The sequence below is a fragment of the Monodelphis domestica genome, chromosome 7 (assembly GCF_027887165.1).
Source record: "Monodelphis domestica isolate mMonDom1 chromosome 7, mMonDom1.pri, whole genome shotgun sequence".
Classification (NCBI taxonomy): domain Eukaryota; kingdom Metazoa; phylum Chordata; class Mammalia; order Didelphimorphia; family Didelphidae; genus Monodelphis; species Monodelphis domestica.
The window spans coordinates 227,168,598-227,185,159 of record NC_077233.1 but is presented as its reverse complement, the minus strand read 5'-3'; the positions used below and the strand labels follow the sequence as shown (position 1 = coordinate 227,185,159).

The following is a 16,562-nucleotide window of genomic DNA, read 5'->3' as shown; positions in this document are numbered from 1 at the left end:
TTTTAAAAGAAAGTGCTTTCAGATGAAGAGCTAACGCCAAACTCATCCAGATCACCTCCAATTCAAATAGAAGACATGGGCTTTTACATGGATAATTAGTAACATTAACTCATTTGGATTTAGAACTAGAAATAATTCTAGCTAAATCTAGTTCATCTAGCTATGTAGCTATGGCCTTAACATCCTCAAATAGTGTACTTAAAAGGGAAGATTTTTTTAAAGACGAGAATGAGGATGATGTAATGGAAGGAACACTAAACTTGGAGTCAAGAGAGCTGGGCAAACATGATAGTGCTAACATTTATTTCCTGTGTGATAGTGAGCAAGTCACTCCACCTCTGAGTCCAAGATTTTCCTTCTTTGAAATGGGGATGATGATAACATTAAATGTTAAGGTTCTAGATAGATGTGTCTCATTATGAGGATGCAAATGATGGTTGAAAGATTTGTTTTGTTTGCTTATTCACTCATGCTTTCGGGTTTATACTTCCAGGCTTCATTTGTGGTTATGGTCTCTGTTGGGGACAGAGGGTGGGTATTGGGGTTGAGATGGACATGGAGATAGAAATGAAGATAGAAAGGACAGTGAAGATGACAGCATGCCTTATAAGAGAAATTAGGAATCATTTGGTACTACATGGACTCAGAAATTATGCTGCTCTCTTAAAAAAAAAGGAGTAAGAATTCCTAGTCTCTTTCCCTTTTTCAACCAATGCCTTTTGTGGATTGAATTTTCAAGTAACAGTGGGCCATCCAAAGAACTGCTTTAATTGGCTATTAAATTGTAGGCTGGCTAGTCTGACACTGGGCAACCAAATTATGATAAGGCATTAGGAACATTGGAGGATACTGGAATAGACTCCTCCTGCTTCCTCCTTCTCCCTGTCTTTTGCATAAGAAGAAAGTCACAGGCAGCAGTCTAAAAATGCAAACTATAGACTAGTACCCCCAAACATGGAGAAACCCTAGAGAATGCTTAGTTTTTAGATTGCTGCTTAGTATCTTACAACAGGAACCAAGGTGTCCTTAAATGAGGGATAGCCTTAAGTGGAATGATTATGTTCCATGACAATTAGTTATGGCTCTGGTATGAATAGAGGGATGCAAGAAAAGTACTCAAAGATGCTGTGAACAAAAAAAGCTTTTGATATTTTCTTAATGATTTAATGTCCGTTTAAGGTGTTGACTACCCAGGCCAATGCTCCTTGATTCAGAGTCATCCAGAAGAGGAAGAACATTCTTGCATTTCCCATTGCATACTAGATATCTTGAATTGGATGTGCTTAAACTCAACATATCCAGAAGTGAGTGCATTCCTTTCCCCTTCTCTTCTTATGAACTTTTCATACTGTAGAGGGGTATTTAGAGGAATGTATGAAGTTTTCAGGAAGGCTTGCCCTCTAGTGAGGACTTGCCAAGCCTTTTGAGGGCTGCTCATCCACTTTTGATGTCCTCCTCTCACTCAACTTTCACCTGTGGTTCCAAGAAGCTGTGTAGCCACATGCAGTGACACCCTGGTAAAATCATCTTGGCAGGTGAGCTAAACAAGGGTTGAGGGTAACTAACAAGCCTCAAACCCACTGGTGAGTTATGGGATGTTTACCCCAAGCATATAAAGATTTCCCTGTGGAATGGGTGAATGAGTACAATTTGTTCCAATAGTTATGAAAGGGCTGAAGCAGGTGCTGTGGAGCACTTTGAGCTTGGTCAGACATCAGAGACACCAAGGTCACCCACTGCAGCCATCAAGACTTTTGTCTTACCCCTAGACTTTGATGAGGCTGATGACTGTGTGCAGATGACTCTGACCCACTGAAATCCACTTCACAAGCAAATCAAGACATCATCCAGTTATGTCAATGGTTCTCTTTGAAAACAAAAGAACAACAACCACAACTGTCAACCAGGCTTGAAACCTAGGTGTCACCCTCAACTCCTCACTTTCATATTCTAAATACAATCAGTTGCAAATCTATTTGATTCTGCCTTGGTTCTTACACATGCTCCTTTCTCTCCTTTGACAATACAACCATCTTGGTGTTGGCTCTCATCGCTTCATGCCTGTATTACTCTGCTTGTACTTTCTTCCTCATGTCTCTCCTCATGCCAGTCCATTCTCTATTTAGGAATGAAACCTATCTCCCCAATTAGACTTTGATCTCCTTGAGAGCATGGACTGTTTTTTCTTGTTTCTTTGTATCCCCAGTGCTTTTTTTTTTGCATACTCCCTGGCACAAGGTAAGTATTTAATAAATGCTTATTGACTTGATTTATCTTGTTCTAACTTGCTATGGAAATAAGCAATGTGATATTAAAAATAAAATACATTAATCTGCCCTCATAGATTGGAGAGACTGTAGGTTGCCAAAAACTCCCTAAGATTAGGAAGTTGGAAGCCCTTGGTCTGGGACAGTAAATTGCCTTTCTATTTTCAGAATCATGTTTATTATATGATGAAAGATGCAACCAGTGTTGCATGACAATACACTCTTAATTTAATAGCTTAATATAATATTTTTCTGCCAGTCTTCTCCATCAAAACAACCCTGAGCAAAATTGGAAATATCAAGGATCACATTTATGGAATAATGTGAGGAGTTTCTGATGCATAACCACAGAATTCAGTGATAGTTTTCTTCCCTCCCTTGGTCTGGGTAGTTTGCAAACAATGGGCTATGATGATATCTATTTGTTAAAAATAAGGATTAAGCACATTAGCTACAGTTTCAAGTAGCATACTTAATGCATGTTTTTCTTGTTTGGGGGTTTGGAAATTAGAATTCTTTTAGTGCTGAATGGCAAAGGAAAGTATGGGATATGATAAAGGCAATGGGTGATAATTTTAGACCCAACATATCACACGTCATAGACTTAGAATCTGCTATCTTTCATGCACAAAGATTTGTGTTTTTTTTGCTACTAAATTGACCTTAACTGCCAAACACAAAGACTCAAGACTGCAATACAGCATAATGTCTTCATTCTCATAGCCCATTTACTGCTTTATGTTGTTTTTAGGAAGCCAGGTATATTTTCCCCCTATTATAATATAATGTTACTTTCTCCCTGAAAGATTGTTCTTTGAATGTAATAGTTTTTTTTAAAAATGTGTTTCTTGAGAAAAAATATATCCAACCTGAGTTTCATTTGTGCTATGGAGTAAAATCAAGAATTTTTAGTTTGACAAGCAGATATGTATAGGGCCATAGATTTAGAACTGGAAAGAATCTTAGAGGTTATATAGTTGGATTCTCTCCTTTTTACAGATGGGGAAACTGAGAGTTCAAAAAGTTAAGACTTGCCTAGTGTTATACAAATGTGAATATTAGAGCGGGAAGTCAATAGAAATGCACATTTCTGAAATAATAGAGGTAGAACAGAGTCCTCTTTAGCAAATCCAGAACCATATGTGTGTGTATATATTCATAAGTGTATATGTCATGAAATATATTTCAGTGAATTTTATTTGGCAAGGGGTGGATTAGAGATAACATGAAAGCACCTGGAGTATAGGCATACAGCTTTTCCAAATGGGGACTGGGATAGATCTTTTTTACTAGTAACCTCAATATGAAATTTATTTGTATTTTTCATTTAACCAACAAGAGGCCAATCCAGGCATAACTATTAGTAGTTCCCTAGGGATGGATGATTTAGTTGAGATAAAAGGACTGATAAAAATCTTTGTTCAGAACTCAAGGCTAGATTGATAAGAATTTTTTGAATGTTTCAAAGATGGATTCACTTCACTGGAAGATTAGTTTCAACTTTGCCACCTTTCTTCTTTCTAACTTCAATTTTCCTCAGGACATAGGAGAGCTGAGAAACCTTCAGGAAAACTTATTCAATTGGAATTTCTTACACTGCCCATTGCCATGAAATAAAGCTTGCAGGCAATGTCTAAAAAGTAACCCAATGCAACTCAGCAATAATGAAAAGACCCATTCCAATGTCATGAAATTTCTATCTGGATATCCAGATCAAAGACTTTTGGAAAAACTGGAATGTATAGACATTTTAGTTATTAATTCCAAATTTGCTTTGTTTAATTCACAACTGAACATTTTTTATGTTCAACCACTACTTTTTAACTTTAGAAAACAACTATTCTTAATCCCTTTTTGTTTCCTGGCCAAGACTGACATTTTCTTCCCTTTTAGGATGATATGGGAGTGAAATCCATTGACATATGGACAATTATATCTCTATCAACATGTGATGGGTTGGCAATGGTGACTGAAATCCTCATTTCCACCAAAGGTTTCAACTTTGTTTATCCTCTCTACTTTTCTATATCTCTAGTTCCAATTTTTTAAAAAACTAGAATTTATTAGTATCCCCTCCTCTCCCTATTCTCCCTGAATAATAGAAGATCTCACCTAGTAGACATATATGTTCATACAAATTAAACCTTTTTTGTTTCCACCTTTCAGTTCAACCTCTAGGGGTAATATTCATAACTTATTCTTTCAGTATTAATTCTGTAGTTGTATATGATATTCTCTTTAAAATTAGCCTGCTCTTTGTTTTTTATGGCATAGTAGTATTCCATCACAATTATATACCATGATTTGCTTATCCATTTCCCAATTGATGGGCATCCCCTCAATTTCCAATTTTTTGCCACTACAAAGGGAGCTGCTTTAAATATATTGGAATATATAGGTTCTTTTCCTTTTCCTCTTAGTCCTTCAGGAAACCAATGCAGAAATTGTATTGCTGGGGCTCCTATCAATCTTTAAGAGCCCAGTTTAATTCTCACCTCCTTTAGGAAACTTTTTTTTAACCTTTTTGACCTACAGTGGTCTATTTATCACATGAATCCACAAAAACATATTGTATGAACAAATGCTTACCTGGCATTTAATAACAAATTGCTTTAATGATGCCTCATATAGAATTTCCCAAGTCTTAAATTTAAGACTTAAAAATCTTAGTACTTAAAACTACACTAATTTGGGACTCTTCTTTTTTATTAAACAAATGAGTTGTTTTCATATGTTTTCATATGTTTAATTTAATTTTTCATTTGATTCTAACTAAATTATGAATTCTTGAAAGGCAGAAGGTTTTTGGTATATCCTCAGGCCCTAAAAAATTATTGTTTTTCATATCATCCAACTATCCACCCTGATCATCTTCCTGCCATCTATTGCCACTTGCCTGGAAGAGAACCTGAAATCCCCAGTACTTGAATCAGCCCATCTTGTAACTCTACTCCTTAAGATAATCATATAAGTAGCTAGATAGTATTTTGACATCTAGCAAAAACTAGAAATTGGGGGAATAGATCATAAAATGGATGTTGTTCTGGAGTATCTAGAAAAAAGCTTGAGTTTCTGAGGAAGGAAATCCATGTTGGGATTTTGAAGATGACTATATTAAGCATCCAAGAGGATGCTGGAAACTCAGCTCAAAGATTCGGAGAATCTGGGGAAGGAATGGGGGATCAAAAATGAGGAAAACTTAATTTTAAATTTGGACTAAGGAAAGTCCTACCAGAAAGCTTCTAAAGGTTGTCCCTTTTCTAGTTTTTCTTTCAGAATGTGTTATGTGATCCTGTGCTCTCAGTGGGCTTAAGGCAAATTTATTCACCTCTAAAATGAGAGGATTGAGTTAAATGCTCTCTGCAATGCTTTTCAGCTACAATTTTTATAATTATAGGGTCCTTCCATACTACCTATGTTTAATCTTATTTAGATATTAAGCTGCAATAATTTTCATAGTTTATTTTTTCCTTATTTTAAAAATCTGATAAAATTGAAGTCAATTATAATTCTTGCAGACTGAAGAAATGTTGGTGGTTGCTTTTCTTAGATGTCACTCATATTTAAAAAAACGGGGGGGGGGGCAGCTGGGTAGCTCAGTGGATTGAGAGCCAGACCTAGAGACGGGAGGTCCTAGGTTCAAGTCTGGCCTCAGACAGTTCCCAGCTGTGTGACCCTAAGCAAGTCACTTAACCCCCATTTCCTAGCCCTTACCACTCTTCTGCCTTGGAACCAATGCACAGTATTGACTCCACGACAGAAGGTAAGGGTTTAAAAAATAATTGAAGACTGTGGTTAGGTGTACAAAGGAAAGGAAGTTTCTTTTTTTAAATTAAATTTAATTAAATTTAATTTTTTTCCATTTGAATAAGTTTATTTAGTCAATTTAGAACATTATTCCTTGGTTACAAGAATCACATTATTTCCCTCTTTCCCCTCCACCCACTCTTTCCACAGCCAACGCAAACTTTCATTGGGTATTACTTGTGTCCTTGATCAGAACCTATTTCCATGTTGTTGGTATTTGCATTAGGATGTTCATTTAGAGTCTACATCCCCAATCATACAATATTCAAGCAGTTGTTTTTCTTCTGTGTTTCTACTCCCACAGTGTTTCCTCTGAATGTGGATAGTGTTCTTTCTCATAGATCCCTCCGGGTTGTTCAGGGTCACTGCATGGAAATTTCAGAATGTTCTTATAAAGCAGGTCCTGTTGTAGAATCCCTGAAATCCTGAACTCTGAAATAAATTTATGGAAATGGAAGCTCATTTTATTTATTTATAAACTTACTTGAATAACTTAAAACCAAGCTTGTTCTACTATTAGAAATGTGCTTATATCAACAAGCATTTCCTTAAACTATTAAACAGTGGTCATATGTAACTACATAATTTGTTCAGGGACACATCCTGTAATTCAAAATCTGAAAACACGTTCTGTATAAATGGAACTACCTATAAGTTGTTAGTCAAGAGGAATCCAAAACTTGTATGGGAGAACCGCCAATATTTCTTTTTTTTTTCAATATTTATTTTTTCCTAATTATATGTAAAAACAATTTTTAACATTAATTTTATAAAATGTTGAAGTCCAAATTCTCTCCCCCCCATTTCCCTAAGATGGTAAGCAATTTAATATAGGTTTTACATATAATGTTATGCAAAAAATTTCCATGTTGGTTGTATTGTGGGAAAGACACATATAAGAAAAGACCCACAAAGAAAATAAAATGACAATAGTACACTTCCACCTGCATTCAGATACCATTAGTTTTTTCTCAAAGGTGGATAGCATTTTTTCAGCATAGGTTTTTTTCAGAACTGTTTTGGATCATTATATTTCTGAGAATAGCTGTCATTCACAGTTGATCATCATACCAGATTGCCATTACTATGTACAATGTTCTCCTGGTTCTGGACAGTCAGTTTTCTAAGGGCACAAATCAGGAGGGAGCCTGGAGAGATACAGGGTAAGAATTACAGAAAATGTAAGGACCAATTCCATTTTACTGCAAAGAAAGAATGCAATCTATATGTTAGGTTGATGTGGGAAAGGAGATGATAGATCTAGGTGGTGCAATGAATAAAGCACTAGGAGCAGTGTCAAGAAAGTTTGAGTTCAAATCCAGTTTTAGATACTTACCAGCTATGTGACTTTGGGCAATTCACTTAACCTCTTTTTGCCTCAGTTTCTTCAACTATAAAATGGAATTGCTAATAACATGTGCTTCACAGGGTCACAGGGTCATTATGAGGATCAAATGAGATATTTTAAAAACACTTAGCACAGTACTTGGCACTTAGGTGCTCTATAAATGCTAGTAATGATGATGAACTGTAGAAATCATCTTGTCCAACTCCTACATTTTACACCTGAGAAAACCAAGGCCCAAGGAAGTGAAGTTACTTGTCCACAATCACAAAGGCAGCAAGTTTGAATGCATATCCTCTGACTCCAGATCCAGTATTCTGTACTGTTCTATGTTACAGGCTGAGGAATAGGAGCATAAAAATATATTAAAGTGAGTATTTCATTAAATATTATGACTATTTTCTTTTTATTGAAATTTAAAAAAACAAATTGCTTTTTAAAAATTAGAAAAATAGAAGACCTCCCTTTTCCAGAAAAGCCAGTAAGATCACCTGAAGTTCCTTCTGACCTCCCTCCCTTATCAAGAAGAAAATTGTTTTTCAAGAGAGATTGCTTCCTCTTGTCTTGGTTGACGTTAAAATGATATCGTAGACAATTAAAGCAAGTTAAGGGACATCCCTTTTTGCTCTATATTTTTCTTTTTAAGTCAATGAGAGATTTTAAGTTTTTAAAGAAACAACCTTCCATATTCCCAGTTCTGACCTACACTCAGCTATGGATTTGGAGGAACCAAATAGCTGAACTTGATGAAAATTCTTCTTTGGGAAGGATTTTGATGTTTCTGTAAGCCATAAGGATGGGATAAAATGATGTTAGTTGGGGATTTTTCAGCCTTCATATTCTGTTGTATTTGCACAGGGTCTAATAGAAAGAAAAACCATTTTTTTCCTTCAAATTAAAATTCAGCATTGAGGAAAGTTCTTTAGTCAAGTTTGTGTTGAACTGGTTGAGCTGTCCTTGGGCCAAGGGCTATCAGGGCTCACATACCAATTCTTTAGCCTCCTCACCTATATCCCATATTGAAAAAGAAAGAAGTTAGAAAGAGCAAGCTGGGCCCTTTGACAACACAGTGGAAATTAGCACACATCCCAGGAGACCAAAATAAAAATTCATGTAAGAAAAATATGGGCACTGAGACCAAATAAAAAGAACAAAGCAGATGGGACAATAAAATGGGGGAAAGAATGAGCTAATGAGGTTTCCCCTATGCTTGGCTTTGGCTTCACACTCTTGGATTGACCTGATGGTAAGGATAAGTAATAAAATGAGTGGGTGGCTGTTCTGAGGCTGTAATCCACATATGTTACAACAAGATCAGTTATATAGAAGGACTTGAGTCTGTTCTAATGCTTCAAATCTAGAAGTAGCAAGAAACTGAATGGTATTGGTCTTAACAGTTTTTACAGTGATTATCATATTATGCAAGAATAAGACTGGAAAAATAAATCAATACACCAGCAAGCATTTATTAAGTATCTAATGTGTGCCATGTACCATGTTAAACACAAGGGATCCAAAACTTTTCAGAGCTTCTGCCCTCAAGAAGCTCATAGTTTAATGATAGATATAACATCATATATAAGCTGAATAAGCACTATTGGGAAGGAGTGCACTCATAGTTGAGGGGGATGACTTGGGAAACATTTTATTTAGAAGGTAGTGCTTGAGTTATGACTGAAGGAAACTAGGAATTCCAAGAGGCAGAGGTGAGGAGGCAATGAATTCTAGGCATGAGAAATGCCCAATGCAAAGGGGCAAAAAAAAAAAGGATGGAATATGTTGGGTGAGAGAGTGGCAGGAGTCAATGATATTGAAGATTTGAGCATGGGATGATAGGAATAATGGTGAAGCTCTTGACAGAAGTAGGTAAATTGGGAATAAGGGAGATTTAGCAGGGGTGTGGGGGAAAGATAAAGTTCTATATTATGGACCTGTTGAGTTTGAGATTCATTTTGTAATATCCAATAGGCAGTTTATGATGAGGGACTGGACCTCAGGAAAAAGACTACATATGGCTGGATATATAAACTGGGTTGTCATTGTCATAGGAATGATAATTGAATGCTTGGGAGCTGATGAAGATGCAAAATGTGAGAATATGGGGAGGAAAGGGGGGAGGGCATAAGACAGAGCCTTTGGGGACATCCACAGTTAGTGGGCATGGCATAGATGATGAATAAGCTAAGGAGGTTGAGGGAAAGTCAGAAATGTAGAACCAGGAGAGGATAATGTCCCTAAAGTCTGGAGAGGAGAGAACATCCAGGAGAAGAGGGTAGTTAATGCTGTAAAAAGCTGGAACAGTTTGGAGCAGTTAATAATAAGAATTGAGAAGAGACTATTAGGTTTAGCAATGAACATATCATTGCTAACTTTAGAGAGAGCTGTTTTTGTTGAGTGATGAGGTTAGAAGTCAGCTTACAATGGACTTAGAAGAGAGTTATAGGACAGAAAGGGGAGGTACCAAGTGTAGACAGCTCTCTCAAGGAGTTTATTCTTTTTTTTTTAAAACATTTATTTAATTAATTATTTAGAATATTTTTCCATGGTTACATGATTCATGTTCTCTCCCCCCCCCTCCTGTAGCCAATGAGCAATTCCACTGGGTTTTACATGTGTCATTGATCAAGACCGTTTCCCTATTATTGATAATTGCACTAGGGTGATCACTTAGAGTCTACATCCCCAATCATATCCCCATTGACCCATGTGATCAAATAAATGTTTTTCTTCTGTGTTTCTATTCCCACAGTTCTTCTCAAGGAGTTTATTCTTGAAGAGTCAGTCCATCAATATTCACTTTTTAAGCACCTTCTATGTGCCAGGCACTATGCTAAACACTAAGGGATATAAAGAAATGCAAAAATCATTCCCTGTCCTCAAAGGGATTCATAATCTGTTAAAGAGTAGGATAATACACATACCTACGATTATACAAATATATTTAGCTGAAATAGTAGGATCAAAATTAGGCTTTTTTTTTTTTTTAGGAAGGGGAAGATATGAGTGTGTATGCAGCAAGGCAGGAACTAGTAGATATGGATATATGGAGAGATTGAAGATGTATTTGTGTGTTAGAGAGGGGTAAAGGAGAGAGAGAGAGAGAGAGAGAGAGAGAGAGAGAGAGAGAGAGAGAGAGAGAGAGAGAGAGAGAAGAATGATAATGGAGATAATCTTCTGAGAAGACAGGAAGGAATTGGATATCAAGGGTGCATGCATAATGTTGACCTTGGCCATGAGAAAGGAATCTTCATCAGACACTTGCAATTGTAGTGATAATCTCATTTGTCTGGTGCTGTCTTGTGAAAGAAAATTGAAGGAATTGAGGAAATTAGCACCCCAAGTCGATGGTAGGAATTGAATGAACTACATTGACTCCATTTTATAACTCAATTCTGGAGTAGCTCAGTTTCCTTTCTATTTAAGTATGGGCATAATCCAAATTCTGTCATTTGAGAAAAGTTTATCCAATTGCAGGAATTGGTAGAAAACTTTGTTCCATTGTTTAAACACAGTGCTATGTGGCTGGGAAACTGGACTACCTGTATCTGCTATTTAGAGACCAAGTATGTAGGTTAGTTGATTAGAAATACAAAGATAGATGTAAGGAGTTCTCTCATAATTTACATCTCAAGCAACTTACATATTTTAAAACTGGCCCTATATTGATCAGTCAGTTATTGTTTCCATATTACATGCTTTATTGGGGAGGAGTGGGACACCTCTTTTCCTGAATTTAGGGATTTTTTCCTGTTCACTATCTCCCTCCCAATTTGGAAAATCCTTAATCTTTCATCCAACTAGAAAAGCATTCTACCTAATGCTGTATTGTTTCCTTTTAATTACTTGATCTTACTTGATTGTTTATCATGCATAAAAGTCTATCTCCCCCTGAAATCAAGGTCCAGCTTTACACTGAGGAAGGCGCTCAGTCCCAATGTTCAGCAACGGGTAAACAATATACTCAGAAAATCAAACCTTTGTCTCCTTGGTCATTTCATATTTTCTGCTCATTACTCTTGTTCTACATAGAAATTAAATGTGGCTTTCATGGATAGGAGGGATAGGGATAGGAGGCTACCTATATGCCATTTCAATATCCAGTCAGTTCAGTCACTCTCTTCTCCCTTAGCCTCGCTGTCCTGCAGACATTCTATCACCCACCCAGATTCAAAACCTTGAAGTCATTTGGGTTTTTTCCCTCCTCCTCTCCCACCTACGGCTAATCAGTCACCAAGTTCTTTGTAAATTCTGCAGTGTCTTTCCATATTTCTTCTTCTTTTCATTTCATTGCCACCACTCTCATCTTTACTTCTCACCTGAACTATTAACAGTCTCTTAATTGCTATGCCTACTCTCAACCTGGATCAACCTCCTCATTTTACAGATGTGGAAAATGAGAACTGAGGGTGGTGATGCTGCAAGTCATATTACTTATAGCTGATTTAGGAATAAAATCCATTTTTTGACTCTTATTCCAGTGCTCTGTTAACTTTACTCTTTATGGCAACTCAGAATTTTGTTAAACTAAACCCCTAAAAAATGATACCAAAGTTAATGTTGAAATAAAAAAGAATTTCTTTTGAATACCTTGGATTTTCAGTTTATGCACCTATATTTTGGCAAGTTTCCTGTTTACCTCTAACATAGTCATTTCTTTGTAAAATTTGGAGGTTTTAAAAAAATTTGAGGTCACTTTTATATATAGTACTTTCATGCATTGCAAGGGATTGTGGAGAGATGCATATCATTATGTTGTCTATGTGATAAAGCAGGATGAGATAACACTTAGATGAGAAGTAAATATTATGCCATATTGCTGTGAGGAAAATTTTTTAAAGCCTATGTGTGTTCAACACCAAAAATATAGATTACAACTTAAATCAGGCAATTATTTGGGCATCTTCAAGTTGGAGGATTGGTGTTAAACTGCAGATATAAACTAAAATTTCATGTTTTGAATCTTGTTTCACAAAAATTTTACTCTCCTGTCTATCTCACCATGACATAGATATGATACTGGGTTCTCAAAATTGATGTCAGCAAAGTACAAGCTTATAGTATATTGGAAAGGTTTTTTTTTTTTTTTTAACATTCCCTCCATGCCTGGAAGCAGCTAGGTGGCCCAGTGAATGGACAGAGTGCTAGGCCTGGAGTTAGGAGAACCTGAGCTCAAATTTAGCCTTAGGCACTTTACTACCTGTGACCCTGGGCAAGTCATTTAATTTCTATTTGCTTTAATCCACTAGAGAAGAAGATGACAAGCCACTCCACTTTATTTGTCTAGAAAACCTGTGGACAGTATGATCCATTGGAATCACAAAGAATTACTGAACAACAATAAGATGTCTGATGGAGAGAGTGTATCCATTTGGAATCAGGAAGACCCAAGTATAAATTTTGCTTAAAACATTTACTAGTTGTACAACCCTGAACAGCCTCAGTTTCCACATATGTTGAGATGTAACAAGATAAAACATAAGTAGTTTTGTAAAACTTTAAAGTGCTATATAAATTCATTTATTCATTCATTTGCAATGGTCTGGCCAAATCATTTTGCTTGTTGTTCTTCATACTTGACATCTCGCTTCTGGAAAATACATAAAAATAATTAATTGATATTTAGGAACTATTAACAAACCTTTTAGCATTGCCTACAGGGAGGAATAAACATTATACTCAAACCAAACATAATCAGTATTCTAAGCATAAAGAATAAAGTCACTCTTTCTACCTCTATTCTTTGTGGTCCTTTATAAATATTCACATTATTGTCTATGTGAACATTTTAGGTGGTATAAACTCTTTTGCCATCTCCCACCTCTGTGCCTTTGTACAGATTGTCCCTTATGCCTGAAACACACACACCTGTCTCTTGAAACATCCTATTTACTATCCTAATATCCCCAATTGCTAAGATTTTAAATATCATTTTGTATTATTTTGCATAAATTTTGTATTTTATACATCATATGTCCCCCCTAAAACATGCTCCTTGATAATATTATTTCTCTCTCTCTTTTTAATCCCTAGCTCAATGCCTGGCACATAGCCAGTGCCTAATAAAGGCTTGTTATTTGGTTATTGATTCAGACACTGACTGTATCTATTGTCCTGGGACCATCTAGCTAACCAAAGTGAGACTCATCACTCATTACAAAGTGGGCCACTAAGTGCTGAATTGTTTTGGATGTGGTGATCCATAAAAGAGCTAAGATTGCACCCTTTTCCTGCATCCATCAAGATGTTGGCAGGAAAGTCGAAAAAGAGATGGATGTTAAAGATCACATACTTAGACCATCTACGAACATTAATTTAGTCATTGATACTTCAATGTGTGACTAAGGTATTGATACATGGACAAGAATTATAGAGGAAAACAAGGAACAGTTGCTAATAGTAAAGGTGGAGAGAATATTCATGGGGATAGAATTACTGACTGCTCTGCAAGTTCAAATTATGTTGCTTTCACAACTTTGTTTTGCAATTTATTTTACTAGCTGTTATATTCTTTTCTCTGGCCTCCATTTTACTTGGTCCAGTCTGACATAAGATACCAGCAGGGGGAAAAAAAGCATCTATAGAAGGAAAAAGAGTCTGAGGGCATGTCAACAGTGATGAGAGAAGATGAGAATTAAACATGCCTGAAATAAAACATATTCATGTGAATGGATATGTACCATCTCTGATTCCCTCACAAAATATTTCATAAGAAGGAGACCTGAAATGTCTGAATTATTACTTCAACTTTCTCCATGACTTGGTGCTGTATTCTTAAGCATTTTTGCTATGCAAATCTTTTTATGCATAGTCCTTTTTTCTCCCCCATAGTTCTGAAATACTGTCCTTGAAAAACCCACAATTATTTACATAACACCAGCTATTGTTTGAAGTGCAAAGCAGGTCAAAGTTTGGTTTCTGGAGATTAATCACTGCAGTCTAGTTTATATTATAATAATTCCATTTATTTTCATATGGTTTGTTTTCTGAATCCTTGCTGGCTTCCATGTAAAAGTGACAAATCCATTTATTTCTGGTATAATGGATAATGTGATCAATGACCTTGCAACAATATTTCTTAAAAAAACCCAACAACAAAACCTAGAAGAAAAACAGAAAGATTTCTATTTATAATGCTGTTAACCAGCTCTACCTGTAGCTGTGCAGTAAATTCTCCCTGGACTTGACTAAAAGCAACTGTTCAGGGTTTTTGTATTATTGGATTTTCACTTGGATCTTCTTTCCCAAGAGTGGACAGAAGTTTGAATTAAGAAAACTGCATTCTAACCTCAGCAAGAGCCAGGGGACTCTGCTTTGTGCCAGCTTCACCAATACCACTATAGGAATGAGCTGGGTAGAAGTGTTTATGCCCCATAGTCAGTGATATGGCCCATTAGGAACTGACATCATAAATATGGAGGCAGAGATCTCATTCTTAAAACTTGAGTACCACATTTAGCTTAACCACAATGTTTATTCCTCTTTATAAGGAGCACTGAAAAGTCTTATGGGCCCTAAAGACCATCGAATTATTTTGAAGTATTTTCAAGAGGTGGGTAGTGTTAGGAAGGGGGAAAAGTCAGTCAACTAGCATTTTTTAAAGGAAGTACTGGGGATACAAAGAAAAGGGGAAAAACATTTGTCTAAAGAAGCTCTCAGTCTAATAGGAGAGATGTATTTGGTCCCATTTTTGCAATCATATTATGGAATTGTTTGAGTTTATTTTGGCTTTTCTATTTAAAAAAATCTTTTTACAGTAAAGTAGATTTGCAGTTGCAAAGCACACATGATGTTATAGGAAAAATAATAGTACAAACACTTATGTTTGAGCAGGAAAATATTCTGGTGGTGTTAGTTTACTGGTTTAGGTGTCAAGGATAGCATTGGTTACTATTCCTACTGATACGCTGTATTTGACTGCTAGGGTTGGGGTGGGGGTGGGATGGTGGGAGTTCATTGGTGGGAAGAGAAAGTTCTGTGGATAATCCCTACTTTCTGAAAGGATCAATTAAGTGGAAAGGAGGACTTCTCAAGATTCCTCTAGGCTGACGGTTATTAAGCCGTTTTGGGGAGTAGGTTGAGAATGAACTCCGGCAGACTCCTGAAGCTTGTGGATTCTTTTTCAAAAGATATTTTTAAATGCAGAAAATATAGAGTTACAAAGGAAACAAATTATATTAACATAGTTAACAAAATATTAACAAAGCAAGTCCTGCAGATCCCAAGTTAAAAACCCCTGCTCTGGATACCTGCCCTTCCTACATCCTCTCTGGGATAAATATCCTGGCAAAGAAACGACACTACCAGACTTCTGGCTGTCATTTTAAGAAAGGAGAATGCCGGCTGCGTGACTCCTTCCCACCTTTCCTACCCAAGTCAATCCCTTTCTCCAGCTGCTCATTCTCAGCGCCTATGTTTGGAAGGTTTGGAAGCTGCTTTTGAAGCTACCCCAAGGGGCGCGTGCAGAGCTTTGCAGAGGCGAATATGGACCGCATACTGCAGGGGAAGAGTCTCTAGGTTTCCTCCCCCTCTCTTTCAGACTAGAGGTATCCAGAGTTTCACATTTGACTAGCCGCCTTCCTCTTTTTTCTACCTAGAGAGCTTAGCTTCTAGTGTTTCCCTGACTAGGGAGGAGAACCTAGAGTAGTGAAGGGTAGGACTTGGGGGAGCAAGGAGTGAGGCAGAGAGAGGCTCACCCACTCCCGTTTTTACCTTAGAAAATAGATTTTAAAACTATTTGCGTCTTTAAACGGAAGCGTCCTGGCAGTGCCGAAGATCAGATACGCCTGGGTGAAGAGTTCTGTCAAAGAATATAACGACTGGGCTGAAACCCGCTTCTGCTTCGTTCCTCCTCAGGACCTTAGCCGGCCGGATGCAGGCTGCAGTCACTGGTCCTGCCAACACACTCCCTTCCCTCCCCCTCTCGCGCCCCAACCCCTCTTTTCTCCATTAGCTCAGGGGTAAAAAGGAAACTCGCCACTCTAAGCCTCTCGGACCCGTGCGCTACAGCTGCCCACTACCTCGCCCTACTCTCTTCCTTTCCCCTACCACCCCCAGCCACCATCCCCAGTCTCCCACCCCCGCCTCTCTCCACTCCGTCAGTCCTGCACGCGCAGCCTGGGACGCAGCCAATGGGAAAAGCGAAG

General features: G+C 37.2%; 1 long non-coding RNA gene across 1 annotated transcript; it reads right to left on the bottom strand.

The window, feature by feature from the left end:
* Positions 1-12,913: 12,913 nt before the first annotated feature.
* Positions 12,914-16,490, bottom strand: LOC130455458 (uncharacterized). Its single transcript, XR_008913440.1, has 2 exons — positions 16,129-16,490; positions 12,914-13,006 (listed from the first exon to the last, which is right to left on the bottom strand). It is a non-coding gene; the product is annotated as an uncharacterized LOC130455458 (long non-coding RNA).
* Between the last annotated feature and the right edge of the window lie 72 nt (positions 16,491-16,562).